General features: G+C 37.7%; 1 long non-coding RNA gene across 1 annotated transcript in view; it reads left to right on the top strand.

The window, feature by feature from the left end:
• Positions 1-676: 676 nt before the first annotated feature.
• The window catches only part of LOC138142766 (uncharacterized), a 192,873-nt gene continuing 179,526 nt past the window's right edge, over positions 677-14,023 (top strand). Inside the window, exon 1 of the long non-coding RNA XR_011163536.1 lies at positions 677-1,278. This is a non-coding gene — a long non-coding RNA (uncharacterized lncRNA). The remainder of the gene's footprint in view (positions 1,279-14,023) is intronic.

Below are 14,023 nucleotides of genomic sequence, written 5' to 3'. Positions count from 1 at the left end.
GGTAAATGATACATATTTGACTGATTAAAGTAAGCTTGTTAATCCATTTTGAGTTGCTTTCCTTTAAAAAAGTAGATATAAGAACCTGTGTTGGGAGCAAACACTGGGGATGCTTGGGGTGCTTGCTGCTACAGTTTTGCAAAATACTTTTCATCTATTATTGAACTGGAGTCTCACAGCCCCCTGCCCCCTCTCCGCCGAGCAATATATCTAATGATGAAAGTAATGTAAATGAAAAGAACACCAACAAGCAGAGGATTTCAGCTTAAAAGTAATGAGCTATCAACTATAATTTTGGTTATAACAAACAGATGATTAAATAACTTTTACTCATCTTGTTAGAGGGGTTGCAGACTGTGAATATGAAAAGTTATGGTTGGTATAAGATGTATCTGTTAGGCTGCCTGGTTTTGCTTAGTTGATGTTCCTCCTCAAAAGGTAAGATTCCATTGGCAAGGAGGCAATATGTTAGAAAATGATGTGATATGTGATATGATTTTTAAAAAATTGTGATAGTAATGGCAATTAAAGATTCCCCTGTATTGGCTTGGTTTTCAAATTGAAAGTGTTAAAACCCAGAGCTTGTTAATCCCACCTGTGGGATGGATGGACTTTTTGATGTGAAAAGAAAGTCCTGAACTGGGAGGAGCTGGTGATGTAGATTTGGAGAGACAAGAGGGAGGCAGAAGATCTTTTTGGAAGCAGCACCTCGTGGAGAGAGAGAGAGACTAAGAGAATTGCTGGTGGCCGCTTTGAATTGCCCTGGACTTTTGAGACCTGCCCCCTGAGCTGCCAAGGACTGAGGAGACATGGCTGTTTTGCTGGTACTTTGTCTGTCTGTTTTGATGTTATTTTGCCAGATTTGTCCACTGGTGAAAGACTGTCCTGTTGAAGAAGTCCTGGAACCTGGCATTTGGTTAAGAAGCCCTGAGACTGTCCTGCAGAAAGAGAGTGAATACTGTCCACTGGTGAGGGACAGTGCTGTTGTTGCAGGGGTCTGGAGACTGTCCTGCAGACAGAGTGAATACTGTCCACTGGTGAAGGACAGTGCTGTTGTTGCAGGGGTCTGGGAGCCTTTCTGTTGGTTCAGAAGCCCTGAAGAAGGATTTTCTTGTTGTATGTTTACAGAAATCCTGGGAGAGGGCTTTGCTAATGTGTTCAGGGGTTCTAGGACTGTTCTACAGACAGAGGATAAATTCATGAAGGGACTGGCAATGTATCTTATGGCCTTGCTAAGCCTTGTCTCCCCAGGAACTAAGATTGCTGAGAACTTGCCTCGTGTCAAGATGAAGAAAAGACCTCCATTTGGGTATTAAGTGCTGTGTTTAAACTTGATGTAACTCTGGGGTAGATTCAATTGTGATCCAGGGGTGGGGAACTTTTGACCTTATGTTTGGAAACTAATCTCCATTTGAGAAGAGGGGCTTTGTGGTGAACTAAATGAAGGTATAGCCTAGGGGTGGAGAAGTATTTAGAACAGAGACTTTGTAATTGATTGAATGATTGGAAGGTCCTGGGGTGGGGTAGTATTGGAGATTATTTAATCACACTTAGTAAATGCTGTATTTGGAATGATGTCATGTTTTGATCTCTGTTCTTGGTTGGTCACTGAATAAAATGGAGAGCACCTATGCTGGTATTTTGAACCTGGGAAGTTGCCTTTCTTTTGGCATTACATTACAAAAATCATATGTAAAACTTTAAAATAAACTGATATTTAACTTATTCATTATCTTTTTCTCCATATATTCATATGTGTGTGCATTTTAAAATTAATTTTCAAATAACTTTAATCAAAATTAAGATATTCGTTTAAACATAAAATAATTTCAGATTAAAACAAAATAAAAAAGGATAACTACTCATTTGTTGCTTATTTCATTCATTTATAGAAACATGGAATGCTAAAGTTGGAAGACATTTTTAACCCAGTTAATCTAATCCCAGACATCACTCATCCATGGTTCTTCCCATCCTTATCAGACAAATCTTCAGCAATCCCTTTTTCTGGATCCTCATATATTATATGACTTCTAATAACAAATACCCCACAGGATTCTCTCTTCTTGTCTCCCTCTATACTGCCTCACTTGATGATCTCATCTGCTCCCAACTATTTAATTATCATGTCAATGCTTTTGATTCTAAAATCAATATATATTGCCCCAAATTCTCTACTGATCTCCAATCTTGCCTCATATTTCACATATCACAAACTAGATGTTCAATAGACATCCTAAGCTTAATATGTTCAAAACATAACTTGTTATTTTCCTCCCCTTAAATGTTCTTCCTTTTCACCTTTCTTATAATTGTAGAGAGCAATATCATTCTCCCAGTCCCTCAGGCTCACAACCTAGAAGTCATCCTGTATTCCTCACTATTTTTCACTTAACATATCCTATTGCCAAGGCCTATTAATTTCACCTTTGTAACATCTGTCCCATATGCCACCTTCTCTACCTGACACTGCCACCACAGGGTGAAGGACCTCATCATCTCACTCATAGACTATTGCAATAACCTTGTGGTAGATATGCTTTCATCAAGGCTCTCTTCACTTTAATCTATACTGCAGCCACCATAGTAATTTTCCTAAAGCAGAGGTCTGACTACTTTCCACCCTACCCCCTGTAATAGTAATGGAATATAAAGATCCCCCTGTATTGGCTTGGTTTTCAAATTGATTGTGTTAAAACCCAGAGCTTGTGAATCCCACTTGTGGGATGGACTTGTTGACGTGAAAAGATAGGGCTGAACAGGGAGGAGATGGTGATGTAAATTTAGAGAGACATAAGAAAAGAGAGAGGCAGAAGAACTTTTTGGAAGCAGCACCTTGGAGGCAGAGGGAGACTGAGAGGATTGCTGAGGGCCAATTTGAATTGCCCAAGACTTTTAAGAGCTGCCACCCAGAGCTGCCAAGAACTGAGGAGAAATGGCTGTTATGCTGGTACTTTGTCTGTTTTGATGTTGTTTTGCCAGATTTGTCCACTGGTGAAAAACAGTCCTGTTGTTGCAGAGGTCTTGGAAACTTGCTGTTGGTTCAGAGCTTCTGAGACTGTTCTGCAGATAGAGAGTAATTCTGTCCACTGGGGAAGGACAGCGCTGTTGTTGTAGAGGGCTTGGAACCTTGCTGTTGCTTCAGGACTGTTATGCAGGCAGAGAATGAATTAATGAAGACACTGGCAATGTATCTTGTGGACTTGCTAAGCTTTGTCTCCCCAGGAACATAGATTGCTGAGAACTTGCCTCATGTCAAGATGAAGAAAAGACCTCCCTTTGGGTATTAAATGCTTTGCTAAGCTTGTTGTAACTCTGGGGTAGATTCAATTGTGTTCCAAAGGTGGGGAACTTTTGACTTTTTTGTACTCTGTGATTAAACAAATGAATGTATTTTACTTATGATTGGAAACTAATCTCCATTTGTGAAGAGGGGCTTTGTGATGCACTAAATGAATGTACAGCCTAGGGGTGTGGTAGTATTTAGAAGAGGGATTTTTGTGATTGATTAAATGAATGTAATGTCCAGGGGTGGGGTAGTACTTGGAGATTATTAAATTACACTTGGTAAATGCTGCAATTTGAATTATGCTATATGTTGATTCTCTCTGTTCTTAATTTGTCACTGAATAAAATGGAGAGCACCTATGCTGGTATTTTGAAACTTGGGGAGTTGCCTTTGCTTGGCATTACAACCCCCCTCCCCCATATAATACTCAATAAACTCTAGTTGCTCCATACTTCCTACAGGAACAAATGTAAATTATCTGTTTGCCATTCAATGTTCTTTATAACCTTTCCCTTTCCTACATTCCCAGTCTTATCCCACACTCCTCACTATATACTCTGAAATCTGGCATCATTTCAGTTCCAAGAATGAGACACTTCTCCCATCTCTGGGAATGTTCTCTGGCTGTGTTACCTTCTTGAAATGTTCTCCCTCTTCAACTCCATCTGCTGAGTTACCTAATTTCCTTGAAATCTGATTTAAACTTATATTTTTAAAGGACACCTTTCCCAACCCCTTTTCAAATTTTCTTGTAATATCTTTATTTATATCTAGGTCATATATAATTTTTTTATTATTTTTGGAGGGCAATTGGGGTTAAGTGATTTGCCCAAGGTCACAAAGCTAGTTTTTGTGTTAAGGGTCTGAGGCCAGATTAGAACTCAGGTACTCCTGACTCTAGGGACAGTGCTCTATTCATTGTGCCACCTCGCCACCCCAATGCATGCTTATTTTGACCTCATTTTGGTAAATGTTAAAGTTATTGGTCTAGGCCCAGTTTATGCTAGATTGCTTTTTATCTTTCCTAACATTTTTTTTCAAATGCTTTATTAACTTCTGGTTTACATTATTCATTTCTGCGAGTTTTTGTGTTACAAATTTTCTCCCCAGTTTTCCCCTACCCAGCTCCCCAAAATAGAAGTCCCATATGATATCCCCTCCTCCAAACTGCTCTCTCCCATATGTTCTCCCTTACCACCTTAGACATTTCCAGTAGGGCATGGTGGACCTCTATTCCTCAGTACCTCTATATCTTATTTCCCAATTACATATAAAAGTTATAAAAATAATGAGTGTACACACACACACACACACACATACATACATACATATATTTAAACATTTGATTTTAAAACCTTCAATTCAAGATTCATTCACTTCCTCCCTTATCACCCACCCTTACTGGGAAGATGAACAATTCCATATAGGTTGTACAGGTGCAGGTAATACAAAACATTGCAATAGTAGGTATATTGAAAATGACTGACTATATTTCCCTCCCTCCTATCCCACTTCCCATTTATTCTAGTCTCTACTTTGATCCTGCCCCTTTTCATAAGTGGGTGCTTCCAACTTCCCTTCCCCCCAGCCTGCCCTCCTTCCATCATACCCACTCTCATCCCCTTCCCCCCTACTCTTCTGTAGGGTGAGATGCCCTACTTATTGTGTATGTAATTTTCTCCCAAAGCCAAATTCAATGAGAATAAGGTTGACCCATTCCCTTTTGCTTTCCTGTTCTTCCCCTCTATTGTAACCATTTTCTCTTGCCTCTTCTGTATGACAGAGTTTATACCCCATTCTGTCTCTCCCCATCCCCTCTCGTTATATTTATCTCTGACCTCTTAATTTAATCTTTTAAGTATTATCCCTTCCTATTAAATTGGTCCTGTGTTCTCAATCTATGTATAACTGTAAACATATATACACATTCACATGTGTATTCATACACCCTCCTATATATACATATATATATATACATATATATGTATATATGTGTGTGTGTGTGTGTGTGTGTGTGTATTTCTATTCCCTTCAATTGTTTTCATACTGAGAAATGTTTCATCAGTTACAAATATCATTTTCCCATGTAGGCATTTAAATAGTTCAACTTTGATAAGGTCCTTATGGTTTCTTTTCCCTGTATACCTTCTCCTGCTTCTCTTGCTTCTTGTATCTAAATGTCAAATTTTCTACTCATCTCTGTTTTTTTTTCATCAAAAATGCTTTAAAGTCCTCTATTTCGGCCAGCCAGGTAGAACAGCAAGTAAGAGCACCAGCCCCAGTGTCAGGATTACCTGGGAAGGAAAGCAAATATGAAAAAAGGAAAGGAAGCAAAGCAAACACGAATCCAAATTAGACTCATATTTTGGGAACAAAAAGAATCAAACATGGAATAGGAGGAAGATAGTGAAGTCAGACATCTTGCACCAAAAGCTTCAAAGTACAAAAAGAGCTTGTTACAGGCCATAGAGGACATTAAGAAGCAGGTAAGAGAAGTGGAGGAAAAAATGGGAAAAGAAATGAGAACTATGCGAGAAAATTATGAAATAAGAGTCAACAGCCTGATTGAGAAAAATAACATCTTAAAAAATTGACTAATTGAAATGGCAAAAGAGGCTCAAAAAAAAACCCATGAAGAGAAGAATGCCTTAAAAAGTTGAATTTACCACATGGAAAAAGAATCTCAAAAGCACACTGAGGAGTATCTTTCCTTCAGAATTACATTGGAGCAAATTGAAACTTGTAACTTGATGATAACTGAAGATGCTGTTAAACAGATCCAAACAAAGGAAAGAATAGAAGGCAATGTGAAACATCTCATGGGAATAACCACTGACCTTGAAAATACTTCCAGGAGAGATAATTGAAAAATTATTGAACTACCTGAAAGGCATGATCAAAAAAGAACATAGAAATCATCCTTCAAGAAATTCTCAAGGAAAACTACCCTGATGTTTTAGAACCAGAGGGCAAAATAGAGGTTTTTTTACACAGTGAGTACGAGCACAGGTCCCAGTGCCAGGATAACCTGGTGATCTAATCTGATTTTAGACACTTACCACCCACCCAGAAATACCTGGCTGGGTAACCTTGAGCAAGTTACTTAACCCCAATTGCTTAGGGGTGCCTAAGTGGCTTAGTGAGTAAGAGCACCGGCCCCAGTGTTGGGTTGACCTGGGGATCGAATAAAGGCTGAGATACTTAGCACCACACCCAGAAATAACTGACCATGTAACTTTGAGCAAGTTACTTAACCACAATTGCTTAAAAAATAAGTATACGCCCATCACCTCCTGAAAAATATCCCCAAAAGAAAACTCCTAGGAATATTATTCCCAGTTTCTGACATTCCCAGATCAAGGAGAGAATATTACAATGAGCCAGGAAGAAACAATTTAAATATTGTGGAAACACAAACAGGATAACACAGGATCTGCCAGCTTCTACACTGAGGTATGGAAGGGCTTGGAATATGATATTCCACAGGTCAAAGGAGCTGGCATTAAAACCAAGAATCACCTACCCAGCAAAACTGAGTATCATGTTTCAGGGGGAAATATGGTCATCCAGTGGAATAGAGGACTTTTTCGTTTTAAGCAATTGGGGTTATGTAACTTGCTCAAGGTTATAAGGCCAGTTATATCTGGGTGTGGTGCTAAGTATCCAAGCCAGGATTTGATACCCAGGTCATCGCTCTCTATTTTTTGTTGCTAGATTTTTTTTCTTTTTTTCTTCTTTTTTAAGCAATTGGGGTTAAGTAACTTGCTCAAGGTTACATGGCCAGTTATTTCTGGGTGTGGTACTGAGTGTCTGAGACTGGGATTCGATCTCCAGGTCATCCCAACACTGGAGCCAGTGCTCTTACTCGCTGAACCACCAGGGCGTCCGTGTTGCTAGATTTTAATCCATGTTATAACCAATGGAATGAAAAAGGAAGAAGAAGGAACACAACAAAATGAAACAAAAGAAAACAAAAAAGAATTCATGTAATTTGCTTCAATCTGTATTCAGCCTCCATAATTCTTTCTCTGGATGTGTATGGGCCTATCTATGAGTATTTTGGAGTTGTTTTATAACCTTGTATTGCTGACAATAGCCCAGTGTATAAGTTAGTAATCACAGACAGGGCATGTGATTTTAAAGTCCTTAATCACACTCACTCCACATATCTATTCTGTTGAGAAGTCTGATTATTTCCACCTTCATAACATCTCTTATAAGTCCATTTGCCAAGACTTTTATAATACCTACTACAATAAAGGCCTCTATACCTTCATACCTTGACTTAGGCAATAAACTTCTGGTTGTTCTCCCTGTTTCAAGTCTCTTATCACTCAAATTTGTCCTCCAATAAGATGAAAAATGAAAATTATTAAACCACGGGGCAGTTGAAGCCACACAAAAATTTAGAAATTAAACTGTCTCCTTGTTATCTAACGCATCAAATAAAAATGTATCTGGTATTTAAAGCCCTGTATTAACTAACATCCTTACTATATTCCTGATCATCCTATAATTGATTACCTTTCAGGAACTCTGCAATCTAACAACAGTGTTCTTCTTTTTTTTTCATTACACCCCAAACTCCATCACCTGTCTCTATCATTTTATATGCAATCTACCATGATTGCAAAGCTTTCAGTTCTGCCTCTTTCCATGAGAATTACAAAATTAAGCTCACAACACATTCTACAGTATATTATTACTGCTTCATACACTTGCGCACACACACACACACACACACACACACTTTTTATTACCTTCATTCTGAGATTACCTTCCATTCACACTATAGATATTTTCTATGATTAATTTAATTTTAGTTTTAACATTCACATTGATAAGATTTTGAGTTTTGAATTTTCTCCCCCTCCACCTCTTCCCCCATCCCCAAGTGAATTATGTGAAGTAGGCTCTACTTATATATGCATATTAAAATATTTTCAGGTTGGTCATGATGTAAAGAGTTAGAACTATTGGGAAGAACCACAAGAAAAACAAAAAAAATACAAAGTAATGAAAGAAAAGGAAAACAAATAGTATGATTCTGCCTGCATTCAGAGTCCAGAGTTCTTTCTCTGGGTGTGGATAGCATTTTCTATCATTAGTCTTTTGGAATTGTCTTAGACCCTTGCTTTGCTGAGCAGTTCTAAGTCTGTCAAGCTCAGTCATCACACAGTGTGGTACTTACTGTGTTGAATGTAGTCCTAGATCTGCTCACCTAACTCAGCACCAGTTCATATAAATCTTTCCAGGTTTAGTATTCCATTATATTCATATACCACAACTTGTTCAATCATTTTCCAATTGATGGACATACCATAGATATCCAGTTCTTGCCCACCCTAAAAAGAGCTGCTATAAATATTTTTGTACAGATGGATCACTTTCCCATGTTCGTGATGTTGTTGGAATACAGACTTAGAAGTCGTATTGCTAGCCCAAAGGTTATGTAAATTTTTATAGCCCTTTGGGCATAGTTCAAAATTGTTCTCTAGACTGGTTGGATCAATTCAAAATTTCACCAACAGAGCATTCATGTTACAATTTTCCCACATTTTTTCCAACGTTTATCATTGTCCTATTTTTTCATGTTAGCGAATCTGGTAGGTGTGATGTGATACCTCAGAGTTGTTTTCATTGGCATTTCTCTTATCAATAGAGATTTAGAAGATTATTTCATATAACTATAGGTAGCTTTAATTTCTTTCTCTTAAAACTGCCTGTTAATATCCATTAACCATTTATCAACTGGGGAATGATTTGTATTCTTATCTTTTCAATTCAATTCTCTATATAGTTCAAAATAATAACTTTATCAAAGATACCGACTGGACAAAAATGTTTCTCAGCTATTTGCTTTTCCTTTTAATCTTGCTTGCATTGGCTTCATTTGTGCCAAAACTTTTCAAATTAATATAATTCAAATCATTCACTTATAATTTCAAAGTATTCTCTATGTCTTATTCAGTCATAACTTCCTCCCTTCTCCATAGCTCTGACAGGTAAGATATTCCATGCACCCCTAGTTTGCTTGTAGTATTAGTCTTCACATACAATCCATCTACAAATTTTGACTTTATATAGATGGTGGAAGATAGTCTATGTGTTGTTGCCAATTTTCACAATATTTTTTAATAGTGAGTTCTTACGCCTGAAACTGCAGTCTTTGGGTTTATCAAATACCAGATTGCTTTAGTTATTGATTGTAGTCTACCTAACTCATTCCTCTGATCCTCAACTCTATTCCTTAGATAGGAGCAAGATTGCTGCTTTATAATATAATTCAAATCGAATGCAGTTAGGCCACCTTCCCTTGCATTTATTTTCATTAATTCCCTGAATATTCTTCAAATTTTGATCTTCCAGATGAACTCTGTTACTTTCTCTACCTCTAATTTTGTTTGGTAGTTTGATTAGTATGGAACTGAATAAGTAAAATTTTTAGGCAGAATTATAATTTTTATTATATTAGCTCGGACTAATAAGCAAATGATATTTTCCCAATTGTTTAGATCTAACTTTACTTGTTTGAAAAGTGTTTTGTGATGGTGTTTATATGGTTTCTGGCTTTGTGTTGGCAGATAGACTCCCCAAAATTTTATTATATCTATGGTAACTTTAAATGGAATTTCTCTTACCATCTCATGCTGCTGTGCTTTGATGCTTATATAAAGACATGATGACAATTCATGTGGGTTTTTTTAATATCCTTCAATTTTGCTAATTTTTTTATTATTTTAAGTAACTTTTTTTACCTGATTCTCTAGGGTTCTCTAAGTACACCATCATATAATCTGCAGAGTGATAGCTTTGTTTCTTCTTTGCCTATTATAATTTCTTTTTCTTCTCTCACTGCTAAAGCTAACATATCTAGCACCATATTGAATAACAGTATGGATAATGGATATCTTTGTTTCACCCCTGTACTTATTGGAAATGCTTCTAACTTTTCCCGTCTAATAGTAGTAGTATTGACAAGTTAACAGATACTTAACACTTAGTCTCAAATTATTTATATCAAGCCTCTGTTAAGAGACAGAAAGTATGAACCAGGTTGTTGATGGAAAAGGAAGGGGTGGAGCAGGGAGGAGCTAATGCCATATATAATGAGAGGCCCAGGCTGGATAGAAGAGAGTTTTTGATAAAAATAAAAAAAAAATTGTGGTGGCAGTTCTTCCAGAAGCAGCTGGAGAATCTTCCAAGTGGTGGAGCTTCTTCCAAGAATGGCTAGAACTTCGAGGAAAGAGTGATTTTGGGAACAGAGCTGATGGTGGCGGAGCTTCTTCTGAGAGCCAGCTAAAACTTCTGCTGACAGTTTCCAAGAACCAGCTGGAGGTGAAGAAGACTTCTGATGGCCAGCCAGACATACCAGAGGAAGCATCACTGTGGCATCGGTACTTTGTCTGTCTGTTTGGTGTCTTTGTTGATTTCAGAGGCAGAAAGTGAATTGAGATGATAGTGCTAACCTTGTGTGTGAATATTGTTGTAATTCTGTTAAGATTTATGTGTGTAAATATTGTTGGGGCTCTGTTAAGTTTTCTCTTCCCAGGAACAGACCCTGTGAAGGACTTGAGGTGGACCACACAGTGTGAACTTCAGTGTGGAATAGGAACTGGATGAGGAGATGCACAAGAACCTGGACAAAGAAATGAGAGCTATCTGCCTTTAAACTCAGATGACAGTTGCTTAGATTTGGGCAGGAGATGGGACCATGGAATAGGAACCATGGAAGGTGAGAGCTTGCCTAGTGTCAAGATGAAAAGACCTCTCCTTGGATATTTAATGCTGACATATGAGATTGTAACTTACTTGTGACCTAGAGGTGAATTTCCTTTGTACTTTCCAGTACCCCTTAAGAGGGTACTGAGTAGTGACTGATGATATTGTAACTTGATTTTACACCATGCATTGGGGAATTTGATCTTTGTGCTTTATGTCAATTAAGGGGGCTTGCCTATTTAATGGTGATCGAATTAAGGATTTACTAAACGAAGGACTTACTAAATGAATGTTATTTTTTGCTTAAAACTATGTGAACACTTAGGTGAAAACTGCTTGGCAAGGGCAGTAAAGATGGCAGAGTAGAAACAGGATTTCTGTGGGGCTCCATTTCTCACCTCCTCCAATTCATGTAAAAGGAGAATCTGAACAAACTTTGGAGCTACAAAACCCACAAAATGACACAGAGAAACTAACCTCCTGCTCAGTACAGTCCAGCAGGCTGGCAGCAAGTGGACACTGGGAGCTGAACACAGCCTCGAGCAAGCTGGAGGTCTTAGCCCCAGGGTGAGCCTGAGCAGCCACCAGCTAGAGGGAATTCATATCACCAGCAGCTGTGGTGGTTTCCAGAATTATCAACCCATAGATTCCAAGGAGAAAGTGAAGGTCAGTATACTGTGGATTTGGGGACATGGGAATTCAGATTGCCTCAGCTTTTGCCACTGGGAGAGAAGTGGCTGATATACAGTGGCCATGCAGCTGCCCTCACATGGCAGGTTTATATCCTGCGCTACAGAATGGAGGGGAACCAAGCAACCAGTATGAGGGGTAGTATATCTTGCTGGATTACAGTCTAGGGTGGAGGTCTTGGGGTGTGACCAACGTGCCAGAGCATGTGGAAGCTTCAGAGGGGACACCTAACTAATACCTTCAACAGCTGAGAAAGCCCCAGCATTTGTTATGAAGCTTCCCTGTCTGGCAGCAGAGGCATACTGTGGCAAAAGCCCCCAAATCAAGTGATTTAGTGGTAACATGAGTAAACAGAGAAGCAAAGGAAACAAAGGAATCAAAATTAGACTCCTATTTTTGTGACAAAAAGGATCAAAGCATAGAACAGAAGGAAGACAGTGAAGTCCAAACTATTGCACAATAAACTTCAAAGAAAAATACGAACTGGTTACAGACCAAAGAGGATCTTATGGTTTTTGAAAAGTAAAGAAGAGAAGTGGAGAAAAAACTGGGAAGAGAAATGAGAATGATGCAAGAAAATTATGAAATAAGAGTCAACAACCTGACTGAAGAAAATGAAACCTTAAAAAATAGACTAACTCAAATGGCGAAAGAGCCTCACAAAATATTGAAATCTACATAGATTAACTCAAATGGCAAAAGAGGCTAAAAAAAAAACAATGAATAGAAGAATGCCTTAAAAAAGAATTTGCCGGATGGAAAAAGAATCTCAAAAGCTCACTGAAGAGAATCATTCCTTCACAATTAGATAGGAACAAATGGAAGCTTTATGAGAAATCAAGATACAATTAAAGAGATCCAAACAAATGGGGAAAAAAAAGGAAGGCAATTTGAAATACCTCATTGGGAAAACCACTGACATGGAAAATAGATCCAGAAGAGATAATTTAAAAATTATTTGACTACCTAAAAGCAATGATCAAAAAAGGATCTAGAAATAATCCTTCAAGAATTTCTCAAGGAATATTGCTTGATGTTTTAGAACGAGAAGGCAAAATAGAAGTTGAAAGAATCCACCAATCACCTCCTGAAAAAGATCCCCAAAAGTAAACTCTTAGGAATGTTATAGCCAGGTTCCATTATTCACAGATCAATGAGAAAATATTACAAGCAGACAGAAAGAAACAATTTGAATATTTTGGAAACACAATCAGAATAATAAAGGATCTCGCAGCATCTACAATGAGGAATTGAAGGGCTTGAAATATGATATTCAAGAGGGTAAAGGAGAAGGGATTAAAACAAAGAATCACCTACCCAGCAAAACTGAGTATCATGTTTCAGGGGAAAATATGGTCATTCAGTGGAATAGAGGACATTCAAGAATTCTTCATGAAAAAGCCATAGTTTAGTAGAAAATTTGACATTTAGGTACAAGATGCAAGAGAAACCTGAGAAGGTAAACAGGGAAAAGAAATCATAAGGAATTGATAAAATTTGAAGTATTTATATTCCTACATGGAAAAATGATAATTGTTACTTATGAAACTTTTCTTCTTGTGAGAATAATGGAAGGGAATAGAAATATATACATATATATACATACATATATATATATATGTACGTATATGTATATATACATACATATGTATGTCTATATAACAGGGTATATGTGTGTAAGAATACATATGCGAATGTGTGTATATATGTGTACAGGTATACATAGATAGAGGGAACAGGACCAGTATAATTGGAAGGGATGATACTTAAAAGGTAAAACAAAGAGGTGCGAGAGGAATGTGAGTGGAGATAAGGAGAGACAGATTGGGATAAACTATCCCTTGTAGAAGAGGTAAGGGAAAATGGCTACAATGGAGGGGAAGAACAGGAATTCAAAAGGGAATGAGTCAACATCATTCTCATTGAATTTAGATTAGGGAGGATATGACATATGCCCTAAATACAGTATCTCACCCTACAGGAGAATATGGGTGAAGGAAATAAGAGGGGGGATGATGGAAGGGAGGACAGGCTGGGAGGGAGGGAAGCCAAAAGCACCCACTTTTGAAAAAGGACAGGATCTAAGTAGATAATAGAACAAGTGGGAGGTGGGATAGGATGGAGGGAAAAATAGTGAGTCTTTTACAATATATCTACTATGGAAATATTTTCCCTAGGTAAACATTTAAAATCTATATTGAATTGCTTATCTTTCCAGTAAGGGAGGTTGACAAGGGAAGATGGCCATGAATTTGAATCTGGAATTCAAAGTTTAAATACAAATGTATATATATATGTGTGTGTGTGTGTGTGTGTGTGTGT

Source organism: Petaurus breviceps, unplaced genomic scaffold (assembly GCF_028583685.1).
Source record: "Petaurus breviceps papuanus isolate PSGF00001 unplaced genomic scaffold, PetGlider_PUasm1.0 90603, whole genome shotgun sequence".
NCBI lineage: Eukaryota > Metazoa > Chordata > Mammalia > Diprotodontia > Petauridae > Petaurus > Petaurus breviceps.
The sequence above is the reverse complement of the archived record's forward strand: the minus strand, read 5'-3'. Positions and strand labels throughout refer to the sequence as shown.